We start from the raw sequence: 15,773 nt of genomic DNA on the forward strand, positions 1-15,773 counted from the left end.
CTAGTTTAATCACAACGAATTTTAAAGTTGATGTTGACTATTCAATACTGTAAAATAAATTTATGTGGCATAAACAAAGTTTAGGTTTTATAGTTATAACATGTGAATTAATTATTTTTGTTATATCTAGAATACAGGAATGTTAACTCAAAGAGTAATAAGCCAGTGTCTCTACTGTGGTTATGGCTTTGCAATTTGGCACTGAGGTGTACATGTGCTTGAATGCCAAAACATCGTGGCTTAAAAATATCATGAAGTTTTTTGCAAAATTCAAACGTCCAAAAAACAGAAAACTGTTCTAAACTCTGTAGTCTTGCAACTTATTATTATTATTCTATTAAACAAAATATGTAACCATTCTACTTTTCCTTTTGTTATACGTGGTAAATTTGGTATTTATTTGGAATACATACCGAATCATCACTTCACCTTAAATTAAGTTGTAATGGGGAGCGAGCTGGCGTATTGGTTAGAGCACGGGACTTGAGTCCCTCAGGTCCCGGGTTCGCTCCCCACCAAGTCACCAATGGATTTTATCTAAGTGATAATGCCGCAACCCTTAGGTCTAGATTGAAGTAATGTGAAAAACAATCCCAGGCTCGTGCCTAGCGTCCTAGGACAAAACAAATTAAGTTGTGACAGCATATCAATATTTGTTTATTACATCATCCATTTTTAAACTTTTGCTTCTATACAGATATAAAAATAATCACATTGCATATATCAGTGGCGAAAAATCAATTAAGATTACAGATACGTTTAAGAGAATAAATTCACGATATTATTTAGTTTTATTTTAAATATAAAATTTTTAAATGCTGCAGTAGATTCAGATAGTATGAACAACAACATAGTGTAACAACAACTGCCATTGTAATACAGGTAGTTGACAGAGAGTCCCCTGGTGGCATTTGTGGTCCACAATATTCCCGCATATCATGGAAGTTGGCCTGCACAGTTGACAACGACACTTTTATAAAGTCACTAGTTCAATGTAAAATTTTATTTATGTTAAGGACAGTATGGTTACGAAAATAACATAGACCTTCCACCGTAATAGTTAAACCATAGATAAAACATACTCCTTTGTGTTGGTTAGTCTATGATTAAACGTTCTGACTTTGATGAGTTAGGATCAAAGTAAACAATATCTGTAAAAAATATATTTTTTTTTTATTTAATAGCAAAGTTGATTTGATTATGTGTGAGCCTATAATGAAAGTAAGTTACTTTTTGTTTACAATCGTTATCAATTCGTTAAATGAAAAAAATGTACAGCTGTACTTATTAATAGGATTAACATTGTATTAGTAATTTTATTTTTCAGTACTGATGCCATTGAAAAATAAATTTATAAAAAAAATTGTTGAATTATCTTACTAAAGCACAGTATCCCTTAATTCAACATGTTATAAGTTTAAATCATCAACGAGAATTTTGGCAGGTGTTATATTCTAACGTACACCTAAAATAGTATCACTCTAATTTAGACACAACGCAAGTAGTATCACTCTACTTTAGAAGTATGTTGGAATATAACACATGCTACAATTTCAATATAGCCCAAGACCTATATATTTGTAAGCAATAATCATTCCACCAGAATATACAATCTTAGGTTTAACCTTTACCTGATTAAGACATTTTTCAATCTTTTTTGTTACAGACAAACGAACCGGACCACGAAACCTACTACCGGCTGTAAGTATTATAAAGGCGTATCCAGCTATTAAAATTTAATTAAATGTTATAACCATACGCAAAACGTATGATAGCAAAAAGCAATGGTCTAAACTCACAACTCTAATTATACATAAGATATATACTAAACATGTAAACACAAACCAATTGCTGTATTCACGTTGATTGATTCATGTTTTGGCCTCTTTAACCTACAATCTATTTTCCCTGCTACTGATTTTCACAAAGTGAAAGACGTCCAAAGCTGTGATTGATCAAGGAGTTTAAGACTGATTGCAACTGCACGGATCTACACATCGTTCTCAGCAATCAGAACTGATTGAATTGTTCATCAGAATCATCACGAGCTACGAGTGATTAGCTTTCCCAATAGGTTATATACAATACGTCATGCATTCACGGAAAATAATTCATGTAGTGATATCAAAAATAAAGTTTTCAGAGTAACAAAATTATGCTCGATTGAAAAGAAATAAACATTATTCAGTTAAAGTCATACAATGTGGTTTGCCGAAAATTCGTAAGTCAATTGCGTTAGGTTTCTTAATGTACATCCCTTTCATCCAAGGATCCTAGGTACTAGCTAGGAATTGCTCTACACATTACTCCAGGCTTGTCCTAGAGGCTCGCAGATTTTTCACAGAGATAACATGCCCGATGTAAAACAGGGTTCACAGTTATTTTTACAAGAGAGTTAAAAAAAACACACACTTATTTAGTCAAGCTCTACAAATTCACAAAAGAGTTTTGGTGTCCATCCTGTCAAATAATGCCTATGATCTTTCACCTATTGTTTGAAAGAGCTTCAACGTTAGGACCATTTAGTTCAACATGTTATAATAAAGTTAGGTCTGCGTAGGCATTTCCTAGTGTAAAATGGCGTTTCTTACGTAATAAACCGTTCAAATTTACAAAATATTTAAACCTGTTGTTGACTAGTTAGGTATTTAAGTATATAACTAAAAAAAATAATTGTTAAACTGAAACGTTTTGAATTAGTTTTTTTTTTCATAAATAAAAGTTATTGATTTTTTCAACAAACCGTTATTACCATAAGTAGTTCAATTAGCAGGTATAGCACGATTATATTAAACATTAATGCAAAAAATCTTTATGCGTAAAACATGAAAATATTTTTACACAACGGCACTACATTTTATAGCGTAGTTTAAAGAGCGTCACACCGTTATCTATTAACTGTTGAATGTTGGAGTACCAACTGCAAACATCAGTCTGTTAGTTTTACGGTTGGTTGTGGTTAGCCATATGATTCACCAGTGAGCCTAGAACCAATTTTTTTTGGTTCTGCGTGTTTTTTCCCCCTAGTTACTGTATAATCTCGTAAAATAAATTTAATTCTTACAAAGCATATCTAACAACATCTTAATATTTTCTTCTTTGGTTGTAACTATATTTTGAATACTCTCTTAAGAAGGGAAGAGAATTTGTTTTAATCAAACCAATACGTTTTAAAATATAAGATGATAATTTTATTTTTTTAAGAGTAATCTCAGAAAACTTATCTTAAAACACCTTTCATGCAAATCTGTGATTTTGTTTCAGAATGGGTCCTATAGCATTTTTCAAATCCTGGCTTGTTAAATTTCTGTTAAAACACTTAACCGCACGTATAGTTAGTTATTACATGTCAATATGAAGGAAAGTTCTTTACAAATATATATACGTAGACCTCTACTCCTAAATAGGAGTAGAAGATCACGTAGAAACAGTTGTCTGACAAAACTTTGAACAAAGTCGATCATAGTTATAGTCGACTTCAACATATCGTCAACACAAGTATTTCTTTTATAACCACTTTTTAAACGAGTTTATAAACTCCTACGCCTGTAGATAATATTTCTAAATGGATTTTTTACGTTGACAAATATTTTAACATCGCAATACCATTATACTGGAGAAATTATATTTATATTTCATACGATTTAAATATAGCTTCAGCTTGATTTTGTTTGCTATCACTAAATAAACAAATAAAACTTTTATATAGGATGAATTACATATTAATGAGGGAATAATATTTACTTGTAAACACCTTATAACAATTTTAATTGTTAACTATGGCTAAAGTTCATGCAGTATATTGAACAATCGCCAATCTTGTGTCCAACCACTAATTCTTTATAATTTTTTAAAGGCTGTTGTGTATTTTGGGCTAAATACAAATACATCTTAAGGTATACAATTATATACGTGACCTTATTGACCTTATTGACTTTATATATCAAGGCTAGTTATATCTTTAGTTAAAATCATATTTCAAAGATTCTTAGTTTCAGGCTGCTGGGCAAAGTATGATATAATACCAAGCAAAAGGTTGGGTTTATTTACACAATTATTTATAAAATATAAACATAAATTGTTATATTTATATTTAATAAATAATTGTGTAAATAAACCCCAAATTGTGTTGATAAAACATATCAAGCCAACTACGAGCAATGTTCACATGCTCAAAAAAGGATGTTCTGCAATATAAAGAATACGGTATTAATCTTTTTTTTACCTTGTATAAGCATTTATTTTAAATCTAATATCATTACGATACAGGTTTGTGGACCTGTAGAGTACAGTACAGTTTTAATAATGCACAATCAATAAAATAAATACCGACAGTTACACGAAGTGAGAAATCCAGTAAACGCTATATAGCTTGTCAAAGTCAACGCCTTTCTAGTTTTATGAGTTAACTCAATAACTCAGTTTCAGCACGTTGCACACTTGCACTTAAATCGTAACTCAGAAGAAACACAAGCTTAACTTATTTACCAAAGTGTAGGCCTAAATGTCAAATACTAATGCCGTATCTAAAAAATTGTATTGTTTGTTGTTTTTGTTCCCCCGTGTTATTTGTCGCTAATAACCTCATAACTGTATAGCTTAGACGTTAATCATTATAGTTTAGCAGAGTACAAATATCATTTATTATTTTTTCTCTTTATTGGTTTAAGCTACCATAAACAAAAGGAATTAAACAGAGCCTAAGACATAGTAAATGCTTTAAACCATGGAACACGATGGTGTTTGTATGAATACATTCAAACAGTCCATGTATTTGTTAATGTAATAATAATGATTAAATGGAATTTATGACCCTTCAAACAGCAAGTTTCATGGGAATTAAATACGTAGCTTATTGCATGTGTGTAATGTGTAACGCATGTGGTTATGCATGTGTTGGAAGCATATAAACGCAAGCTCAGAGACGGCTCTAGGGAAATCATAGAGAGTCTTCGTCAACGGTGCGTATCTATTGTTAGGCCGGGCGCGCACTATCCCGACCACGACCACGACCACGACCAAACGCCCGACCAGTGGTTGTAATTCGCCATGCGACCAGAGCACGACCCGACCACGACCCGACCAAGGCAACGAATGTTTTACAAACTTTAGTGCCAAGATGTTTGTTGAAGAAGTAGTTGTTATGGTGCATTTGTATTGTATGTACGTTAAGCGGAAGAAGACACTATACTGGGTATATCCAATGTTAACTGTTAGGTCTGAAAGGGCATTTTGCAACATTTTATGAAGAGCTACGTCAATATGAAGACAGGTTTCAAAAGTGTCAAAATCCTGCGACATTTTACCAAATGAGTCACTTCACAGACCGGCGCAAAAAAACTAGTGCTCACCGTTTGATTAGTCTAGGAATACTGGGGGTTGAGTGGTGTACTGATCGGTTCGGAGGCAAGTTGGAGGTAGTGCGCGTCGTCCCATTAAATTGTGTGCTATTTTTGGCTGCAACGACCAGCGGGTCGGGCCCGACCAAACTGGAAAATTTTGGTCGTGCGACCAGGGCCCGACCAGGGTCCGACCAGTCGACCAGTGCGCGCTGTTCCATTTATTCCTATTATATAACTGGTCGTATCCGACCAGTCGGAGTCGTGGTCGTGGTCGTGGTCGAGATAGTGCGCGCCGGCCCTTAGAGGAAAGCCTTTCATGCCACTAATGTGTATTACAGTTCCTACACTTCACCTAACGTACACAACGTATTTGACTTAAATTGTAAACAACATGTTTAATTGTAAATTATACATGTTAAAAATAACTCTATTATAAAGAATGTCTGTTGGCTTGCTTGTCTTTAATAAATATCGACTAATCACTTTCTTTTATAGATATTTTAACATTTTAATTCCTGACTTCATGGGTAAAATATTTTTGCTTATTAGAATCACATTTCAGAGAGATATTTTATTGCATTCGAAATACTGAATTCTCAACATATGCGGGCGAGTTAATCAGAAATAAATATTACAAAAGCATAAACATTTTTTTCACTTTAAGGTTGCGATCATTTACTATGAACTTTTATGGCAAGTTAAAAAAAATTTGTGACTTTCCTATATAAACACTCTCTCTACCAAATTGAGCATAGCTGCGGGCAACCTTTCAGAGGATTTTTGTCTCCTAAAAAGTATATTTTCTCCTCGTGATTCTGCAAATTCCTTGATGACAAAATATTTGTTTGCATAGTTACTTTTAGAAAATATTCTTGTTGTTACTATTTTTAATTAAACTGTATAACGGTAAACACATTTAATTTTGATTCTGGTATACATTATGCATATTTCTATTGATATAGGAGGTTTATGCTACAGTAAATTTAGTTTATATGCCATTTGTCAATTTCAAAACTATATTTAAGCGGATTAAGTTTTAAAACTTTACAAGTAACTTCAATTCACTGTTGTTGTGATGTCATTATGATATTAATGTTAATATCTACTAACGACAAAATTTAATCCATTTATTTGCTCGGGGATAAATTGAATTATTAGCCTACTCATTTTATTCTATGATATAGCATACGCAGCGTTTAAAACCTCACTATACATTAATAATAATAATATTAGTTGAGTCTCTTTTTTATAAATGTTAATATTGTGTCAAGTATAACTATAACGAGTGTCTTTTGTTCATATTTAATTAAGAATTAACTGTTTGAAAAGAAGGATGCCTTCACCTGAATAGTTATATATTATGCTGTATTTCTAATTTGTATAAAAAATATATATATTTAGAAGAGTAGCCAAACTAATTGGTGAATAATCATGTCCAGTCATTCCAGCTAAAATTATATGTGTGAGTTGCCAAAACAATTGCAATGGCTATTTCATTTTAAAGGCAAAACTCTTATATCCCTTCGCAAATGGTTGGTAAATCACGCAAACAATCGAAGCGTTGGAGAGCTCTACCAATATACTCTGTCTTTCAGATTTATTGGCCACTCTTATCACCATCCAAAGCACCGATTGCACATAAATAAACTCAATAAAACTAGATCAGGCGGTAGTTGTTTATTTATTTCCAATATATTAAGTTACCAGTTGACTGAAAGGTTTTCATATTTGTATCCAGTAAACTTTATAAAGTTTAAAGAATTATTCTTAAGTGTTTACAAAATGCTTATTCCGTACAAATTTTACAATTTGTGCATAAACATGAGTAAACAAAACAAAGAACCATTGGAGGTTAGAAGATTTCTCTTTTCGGGAAGTCTATACAATAGAGTTTAACACAAACATTTTTTGCGAGCAGCAATAGGAAAATGTATAATGTCCAACAACATTTATAAGGGGCTATAATGTTTCATGGTAACAATTAATTGGTTTCTGTAGAGGAAAAAAATATTTATATAAAAATGTCTTCACTATTATTTCTAAGCAAGGTAAAATTAAATAACATTTTTTATTCAATAATTAGAAAACAAATGGCAAAGAATTAAAATAATTTTCATGTGTGTAAAATAATATAAATGGAAAAGCAAATAAACAAAAATATATTTTAGGTTATGTTTGAACTAAAAATGGGCAAAATAAGATTTTATATTTACCTAAATAACTGGTGTGGTGCAACATTATTATCGTATTTAATAGGAAAAACAGAATTATAACAGAGTTTCTATTTTGACATTATCGGTCATTCGAGCTTTATGGTATGTAAATATAAGTTTTTATGAATACATAACCCTTCATATTATACAGAGATTTGCATTCTTCCTTAATCTATATGATGTATTTATTTTAATCTTCTTTCTCTTTGTATGTTTTCAGCATAAAATTATTAACGATATTTTTACTTTAAAACCCAATCACTAACCAGATGGAGGATACATTTTTTTACTATTAGTAGTAGTAATTATAAAACAGTTAAGCGCAAAGAATATAAACAATTAGTAATATAATTTACAAAAATATACAGGGTGATTTGTACTCAGTGTGACAAAATTTTTTTGGTGTAAGTACAAAGTAAATGAAGTGTGCTTATGCATATCAAATGTTCCAAGTCTAAAAATTAGCTTCCCAAAAAATTATTTTATGTTTTTCAAAAATAACCATGTTTTTAAACTTAATACAGCGATTTCTCAATTACCTGTATATGGATTTGAGTAGATAATGTTATTTTCGTGTTCTACATTAAATTTTGAACAAGAATAATATAAAATTATGGAGGATCAGTTGTAAAAACTCCATTGTAAATAGATTCAAAGATAAAAATTAAGATGTTTGATAAAAATTTTAAAAACAATGGTCTATTGCATTTTTCACACCCTGTATACAAGAAAGTGTCGGAATATATTAAAAACTGCGCCATTTTATAAGCTTCCCAACGATATGCTACACTATTGAGGCTTATGTCTGCTTATGTACGCTTTAATGGTTTGAAGACTACAAAGCATGGTGTCTTTAACATTTAAAACATAGAAAGTCGGCATTTGTTAAGCAAAAATTGTATTTTTGATTCAGCTTGAACAGTAAAAACAGTAAAAAAGTTCCCTGTTTTCTGGTATTCAAACCACTAAAACAAACAAAAAAATATCTAAACCTCAATAGTGTAGCATATGGTTGGAAAGCTTATAAAATGGCGCAGTTTTTAACATATTCCGACACTTTCTTGTATACAGGGTGTGAAAAATGCAATAGACCATTGTTTTTAAAATTTTTATCAAATATCTTAATTTTTATCTTTGAATCTATTTACAATGGAGTTTTTACAACTGATCCTCCGTCATTTTCCATTATTCTTGTTCAAAATTTAATGTAGAACACGAAAATGACATTATTTACTCAAATCTATATACAGGTAATTGAGAAATCGCTGTATAAGTTTAAAAGCATGGTTATTTTTGAAAAACATAAAATAATTTTTTGGGGCGCTAATTTTGAGACTTGGAACATTTTATATGCATCATCACACTTCATTTACTTTGTACTTACATCAAAACAATTTTGTCACACTGAGTACAAATCACCCTGTATTTATTAGTAACGAAGGTAAAACTATGTTCCAGATTCAGAAGGTTGTTCAGATCTTCAAAGTGAGCATTTTATTTAAACAATCATTAAAAAAAACTAATTTTAATTGATTCTTTCAATGTAATTTGTATATTTCCACATTACCCCTTACTCTTAAGTACGACTGACAAGGGTTTGACAAATAAAATAGTTCCCTACAGTTTGTCGTGGAAATAATCACAACATAAAAGCACCTCAAGTGCCCTGAGGGAAATAACCAATAGAGACAGTTTTGAGACCATCTGTTTCCATTGAATGTCTTTTGCCGTTTCAAATAGCCTCTCTACCACAACCCGCTTTCGTGTGAAAATATAGTGTGTATATTTGTTATGTAAAGACAGTATGCATTATTTTAGATTACTTTTGGTGTTTTGTACATGTTCACTTCCTAGACAGCTCCTGTATGTAAACATGAATGCCTTCGTAAAATAATCGTGTCAAATTACCACGAATGCATTTAATTAAATCGTAAATAGGATTGCAGTTTTATATAGGTATGTATGGTAATAAGAAAATGTTAAATGTTAGTGTATTTATTTAACTATCCCTCCTAAAACTCGTGGGGCCAAACATATTATTTTAATATAGTAAAGTGGCCCACGAAAATACTCTAACCTAAGTGGGGGTAAAATTAACGTTATTATTTTAGGCTATTAATGATCAATCTCTTCTTAGGATTTAAGATTCGTATAAAAATCTCAATACAACGATATAAGTAACCGTTGTTTGCATTAATTCTCATAATTCCAATGAACTTTTCAACTCAAGGCTAAGTGAAGAACATTTTGCGCTTTCACAGTTATAAATAATTAAATCAAATGTATGTTTACCCTTTGAATACTTAAACAAAATACATATTGGAAAAGCCTACTACTAGAACTTATATTCTTGTTTTTACTAATAGTATAATTTACGGACCTGAATGGTTATAGATAGATATAGATCAAGTTTTTTCATATTAATTTCGCTGTTCGAGTCTAGTTTGGTCATATGAAGATGAAGTAGACTATATGTATGTTTAATCGTGTAATTATTGCTTTCCAAAATATTTGAATCTCTTTGGTGTAATGCAGGGCGGGATAGACCTTTCCAGCTAATTTCTCAAGACTATGTATGCAAGACTATGTAGAAGTAATAACAGACCAATTACAACATAAAGTGTAATCTGTAGTGTAAAGTATAACATGCAGCCTAGAAACCACAAGGAAACCTCATAAGGGAGATTGTGGTAGGCAATATTAGACAGATTAGAATGTTTCCGTTCGACGGACTACTACACGCTTTCATTTCAATTGGTTTGGATCAGAAAATATCCTTGGGATGTATCGATTTCGGAATAATCATTACCTCTTTTTATTTTCTAGGGAATAAACTTATATTAGCAAAATATCAGATAATACTAATATTTCAACTTTAGGATATCATAAAATGTTTAAACCCGTGTATGTTATATAGGGAAAATGGCATTGTTAAAGCAATACTTTAGAACCCGTATTTTTTTTTTTATTTGCCAACGGATTTACACCAATTTTACAGTTTGATTGAGTTGTAAAATGCTCATTATGACTAGATAACCCATAATAATAACAATGAAAGGAATTCATTGTTGTAGCCCCGGAACTGTAATATATAAAATATCAGGTTTTACAATACCTTTATCAGTTCCAATTGTAACCTTCGTCAACGTGTTACATGTTTCGGCGAGCTGCCATTGTTTGTCGTGTAATGTGTTGTGAGAACGAAGCTATTCAAGCGGATCTACATATTCCTGTAATGAAGTGTTTGATAATGGCAGCTCGCCGAAACATGTAACACGTTGACGAAGGTTACAATTGAAACTGATAAAGGTATTGTAAAACCTGATATTTTAATGAAAGGAATGTCAAATATAACAATAATAAGAGTAAAGTATACATGTGAAAAACTTGTACATAGAAAGAACTGAGTAACGATAAGAAAATACATAGTTGAATGAATAACGAAGATATGTATACAATAAATAGCACATGGACTTACCTAGAAAACAATAAATAATATAAATAACAATGAAATAACAATAAACATGATAAATATTTTTGTGAGAACAATAAACAAAATAAATAACAATGAAATAACAATAAACAGATGCATAAATATTTTTGTGAGAACAATAAATAATAATAAAAACAATGATAAATATTTAAAGTGAAAAACCATGGGGACAAGGAAAAAAAAGAGGAAACGGTACATGCAATGAACGTATAATACAGAGCTGAGAGCGATGAGAAAGAAATAAAGAGTTAGGAGGATACCTGAAAGATTTGTAATTTAACATTTTTGTTTAATGCTGGAAAAAAGAATATTTAACCATAATCTTGCGTTTGAAAGATGAAGTTGATTCATTGAAAAAGTCAATGTGCGATGCAGCCTGGCTTCCAATCCGCAGGAGACGTGGTAATCCAGAATGGTAAGCATAGAAGGTGGATTGATATTTTCTCCTGAAGATGGTTTTGGATCTGGTTCCTCTGGATGTGACAAAGTCAATGTATGTTCGTTTTGAAAAAAAATATCTCACAATTTTTTCAGACAGCCTTCATTTAGTAAGTAAACCTAAACAGGTTTACCATAAAGCATTTTGGTGTATACATAAACGTAAAATGTCTTAAACACAGGTAACACCTATACTTATCCATACTTTATTTTAATGTATTCGATAGGATAGGTGAGAAGCTTATAAAACTTTTTAAATTATAGTTTATACTATAGTTTATTATAGTTTATAATTATTTAGTTTAATATATAGTTTAAATAATTATATAGCTTAGATGGTTGGGCCACAATGGGAGTAAAATACAAATTAAAAAATTGAAAACTTACAACAAAATATACATATTATACTTCCACCCACTTTAAGTGACTTATATAAGTTTAAATAGTTTCAGAGTGTAAAATTATACAATGTTATATTATTTACACATTTTGATATATAGTAAATGAACTATTTTGTCACCCAAATTGTTTAATACACAAAAGATGGAATGAACAAGTTCTAAGAACAGGATTTTCATTTTTGTTCCGCTCTGGTTTCCACCACCAAATTTATTTCCTACACTCATTACTTGATTGCACACTTGAGAACAATAACAGAAAACAGCTGTTTACTTTCAGAATGAAAAAAAACTCAAGTATTAGTTTACTACAGTAATCAAATTGTGTATTGGTATTATCAATAAATAATGGGTAAATTGAAATTTCATGCGTATAGCTGCAGTAGGGGTATTACTTACCGCCCAGTCAGATTTAAAATATTTTTAAGGTTTAACAGAAATTATAGTTATAGTCTAGTCATATATGACAAATTACCTAAAAAAACTCTTAGAAGTGTAAAACTTGGTACGTATATTGAGTTTTACTTCCTGAATAACATACTAAAAGTCCTCGAAAAAAAAAACTTGTGCTACGGCCGCCATCTTGGAAAATAGCGCTTTTAGAGAAAATAGAGTTTTTTTAGGTAATGGAGAAATTTTGACTTAAAATGACTACACTATTAGGCATAGTCTGATAGTTATGCGTAGTATTTATAATGACATTTTGTCCATAGGGGTTTGTAATTTCTTCTTCTTTGAAGTTGAATCTCGAGTATTTGAGTAGAGTTCCCGAAATATGTTTAAAAATATTAGGAAGAACGTAATAAGATGCACTTGTCTTAAATTCCATGTAGAAATATTGGCTTTGGTTGTCATTAATTTTAACAATGAACATAATTTATGTAGTACAAATTTTAAACTTTAATCGCTAATAGCCTAATGAGGATTTTTTCCGAGTATACTATTGATTTAGAATTACAGTTTTACTATCAGACTCTAAAAATGAGTGGCAGACACGTTAAAGGTGTCATACCATCATCTAGTATTCTTATTGTAGTTCGTATTCAATAAAATTTGATTGCTCATAAACCATAAACAACAATAGTTACAGTTTCATATGTTCAATTACGGAAAGTATTGCACAGTCGTTAAGACAGAATTATAGATTGGTTCCATAATCCAATCTATAATCCAATCTACATTATTCATGCCATTAAGAAATTTTATAAAGGAGTGAAAGTGTTTAAAATGTATTCTATTCAAAATTAGCTATGTGAAACTTTCTAGCATTTATTGTGGTCGTTGTACAGTGGTATTGCGGTAAACCAACAGAGTTACAATGCATCGCAAATGTACTGTAGAACCAGTGCTGTGGTTGGTTGGTTCGGTTACATTAAAAACCAATTATTGGGTTAAGGCCGTTAATGCCGGTCACCACGAATTTTGTTGTTAAAATGGTTAAGTTTGAACACAAGTTTGCAATGCAATAAAAGTAATATAAAAAGTGGCTAAACAAATATTTATAAACTACAATACAGGATTTATAAGAATAAATTCCTTTAAACTGGTAAACAGTGGTCTGCAAAGTTTGGATGGTACCCAAACTATTTCTTTAAACAAATGTGCTAAGCTACCTTTGGCAGGGAGTTAGAATATAAACTGTGTGTTTGCCATGTAATAGCTACTGTTCTTTACTTTATTACAGTATTAAAATGTAAAGAAGTTAGCAGTTCTTTAAAATTATAATACTATAATATAAGACAACTGAAATAATATAGAAAATGCTCATGATCACTTTTAGCCTGAAAGCTACTAATACAGTATACATGATAAAGCCACTGCCGTATTATCTTGCTTGTTATCAGTCTTGCCTAAGTTGTTGACAACTTCGGGCAATTAATCTTAACTTAACCAACCAGAGATTAGTACTATCTAATATTTTTAAATATTCAATGATTTCAATACATAAGCTTATATATTCAAGCAATAAACAATTCTTATGTCTAATAAATTGTTTACATTATTTTAAACCGAATTCAAATACGACTAGTGTAAACATATTTGAAAGAAATTCAATAAATTAGATATCAAGTTTGAATTGGAATTTTCTCGGCATATTTCAATTAAAGTAATTACAATATATTTTGTTTTGATAAAAATTGAACGAAAAAGTTTTAACTATTTTTATAAAGATGCTTACACATAGATTCTAAGCATAATGTTCTTTTGATTGCAATTCTTCCTTGAAACCCCTTATTTAAGAATTATTAAAAATTTATTACGTTTCACATTTAACTACATAACTGTTTTGGTCTTCTTTAAAATAAAATGTTTAAAATTGAATTGGTGGAAAGTTTGCAACATTATAATAAAAAACATGTAGCTAATATTTTGTCCGATAAATAATAAATGTAAATTAGGGACTTCATATTCTTCTAAATAACCAGTGGAAATAAGATTACACTGACAAGTAGAATATTTTAAATGTCATTCATTACCCTAATTAAGGTAATTACTTATATATCTTTATAAGATGCAACTATGAATAGCTTCCCCTTAGTTTTATAGACCCCGTTATATCGTCTTGCATAATATTATGTCGACTAACTACAACATAACATTAATATTTATACGGGTTGGATTATGTAATCCTTTAGGCCTGATAGTCCGTGGGATGGAAGGATGGATTAACTTAACATCCCATATAAGCTGTGGGCTAAGGGTTCCTGAAGCTTAGCTATATACCAGCGTCCGTATCATCACTTCTAATCTATTTAGCATACCCTAATGGGCTTTGGGCATTTAAAGATAAATAATTTTTTACAAGCAAACAAAAAAACCTGTATTGGTAGCGAGTGGTTTTGGTGGTTTCTTACAAATGTTTAGGTTATTGGTTTGCTTAAACTCTATATCAATTCGGGCCAAGATGGATTGTTTATGCTTTTTTCAAGTTATAGGACAATTTTTTATAAATCTATTTAAAGACCTATGTTAAATATTACATAAGACCACTGTTTAAATGCTTCCCAAAATAAAATAAAATGAAAATGTAAACATAAGTAGTTTACAAAAAAAAATTGAATTTTTTTAATGGACTGCCATTTTTAAATCTTAATCATAAATTAAACATGACATTCCAACCCACATTACACACCCCCACCCACATTACATCCACAATATAGATATCGACTACATTTTCACATCTTTAAATATTTATGGTCATAATATTAGGAATAGATTTTCATAATCGGTATAAAGAGTATCGACATTCCCGAAGAGAAGAGGACAATATCGGAGGAGACATGAGAATAATCGACACCGGAAAACTATTTTGCAAACACTAAAAGACTATAATATCAAATAATATACATGCAGTACTTCAAAGTATCTTAAAGCTGACACTTATGGTAATAATAGGATAGGAGAGCATGAAAATAATGGATACCAGATAGACTTTTCTATAACACTAAAATATATTGATCAACAGAAAATACTGGAAAGTACCTTAGCACTCATCCTTAAGGTAATAATAAATTCAATTAAATAACATTTTTAATACAGTGACTCGACGCACACTTTGATAGATATTTTAAGCAATTAATTGATAGTTAAAATTGTTTTGTAATAGGCGATGAGGTAAATATTAAAGTTAATTTAGTGTACATATAACTTGAAAAGTGATTAACGTGTGGTCATGAATTAGACTTTAAACAAGCTCTTAAAAAGAATATTTATTAATATAAGATTTAGAAGATAGTTTTGATTGTTGCTTACGATTGTTGATTGTATTGATTGTTGTTTTAGTTTGTTTAGACTTTGTAAATAGTTGGAAATGTTTTCCTCCCAGAGGTATTCTGTGGCACCTCAACTTAAGTAATGGTTTTGTAATTTGGCTCCGAGGCGTCTTTTC

The 15,773-nt window shown here is 30.6% G+C and overlaps 1 protein-coding gene across 3 annotated transcripts in view; it reads left to right on the forward strand.

Moving 5' to 3' along the window:
• LOC128999703 (neuroligin-1-like) overlaps nt 1–15,773 on the forward strand; it is a 231,835-nt gene that overhangs the window by 187,132 nt on the left and 28,930 nt on the right. For all 3 annotated transcript variants that reach the window (XM_054426339.1, XM_054426340.1, XM_054426341.1), the window contains one exon: nt 1,667–1,701. The gene's annotated coding sequence lies outside the window, so the exon portion shown is untranslated. The remainder of the gene's footprint in view (nt 1–1,666; nt 1,702–15,773) is intronic.

This window comes from Macrosteles quadrilineatus, unplaced genomic scaffold (assembly GCF_028750875.1).
Source record: "Macrosteles quadrilineatus isolate MER2022 unplaced genomic scaffold, UCM_ALF_1.0 Scaffold_8__2_contigs__length_117827958, whole genome shotgun sequence".
In the NCBI taxonomy this organism is placed as follows: domain Eukaryota; kingdom Metazoa; phylum Arthropoda; class Insecta; order Hemiptera; family Cicadellidae; genus Macrosteles; species Macrosteles quadrilineatus.